The sequence below is a fragment of the Cariama cristata genome, unplaced genomic scaffold, assembly GCF_000690535.1.
Source record: "Cariama cristata isolate BGI_N322 unplaced genomic scaffold, ASM69053v1 scaffold4550, whole genome shotgun sequence".
NCBI classification, from domain to species: domain Eukaryota; kingdom Metazoa; phylum Chordata; class Aves; order Cariamiformes; family Cariamidae; genus Cariama; species Cariama cristata.
The window spans coordinates 41,372-42,557 of record NW_009595112.1 but is presented as its reverse complement, the minus strand read 5'-3'; positions in this window follow the sequence as shown (position 1 = coordinate 42,557).

Genomic DNA, 1,186 nt, shown 5'->3' with positions numbered 1-1,186 from the left:
CTTAGCAGGCCTTTCTGCAACCACGTCCCGTGTTTCACCGCACCACGACACCTTCCAAGAGCAATGGCTAACAGCCTTTCGCCCATCCCTGTGGGCCTGCTGTCCTCTTCCGCGGCCAGCCGAAGGATGCCCTCCACTGCTGCACCCCAGGCTGGCCCTTCTCCCAAACCAATTTGTTCTGCTAAGCCCCATTCAGAATCGCAGCTGATACCTTGTGCTCCGTTTCTTTAGCACTGTTTCTGAAAGGGAGTTAGTCCAACTGGACTACGCAGTATTAGCAGCGTGTAAAGTAATAAATTAGGGACCGGGAGCATATGGGTTAACGCGAACTCCCACAGAAAGCCACCACAGAGCCAGCGATGCTTTTGCAACCGTCTCAGTTTGAGTAGTTCAGATATCCGTGAGCGTACGGTGCTGAAGGGGGCCCTAATGCAAAATCAGCATGCCATGTAGGAATGGAGTTCAGATGAAAAGGAAATCGAGGGAACTCTATCCTATCGCTTCCTAACCTGTTCTTGTAATTGCAGGTAATATTAATCTGTTAGATGTAATATACCAATAGGTCTAGTAAGTACAAATAGCGGGAGATTCGTTCCTATTTCTATTCTGGTTGTTAGTTAGGTTGTTAATGATTAAATCAAATCAATGTAATTTATGTCCTGGAAAATACAAAAACTATCACTTCACAGATAAACCAATATCCAGCTTGAAGTTCCAGATCAGGGAAAATAGACTTTCACCATCAATCACTGATTGTTTGAGGTAGACCACATTATTGAATTATCCACAATTTTAGTTTCTAATGTATTAGGTTATATACAATCAAATATCAACAGACATACCTGAAATTTTCCCTATTTTAATTAGAAATGTTTGTAGTTACTAATAAGGTAAGTTTCCATAATTTACTTGGTCATAGATTGAAATTTCTGTATATTTTGTGGCAATTTAGCATAATTCTTAGTAATACCTTACTGTGTACACAGAGTAAAAAATAAATTGTGTCATACCGGATGGAAAAAAGAAGGAAAAATGTGGTTAGTGGTGAAATCCTAGAACAATTAAAGGCTTAAATGTAAGATTCAGATGCTTATCCGTTTCGGCTGTGTCATTCTGGCTCTGTACTTCTGAGTGTTATTCTAATATTGCTACGAAGTCCATTATTCAGAAGGTTCTTCCCCTGATT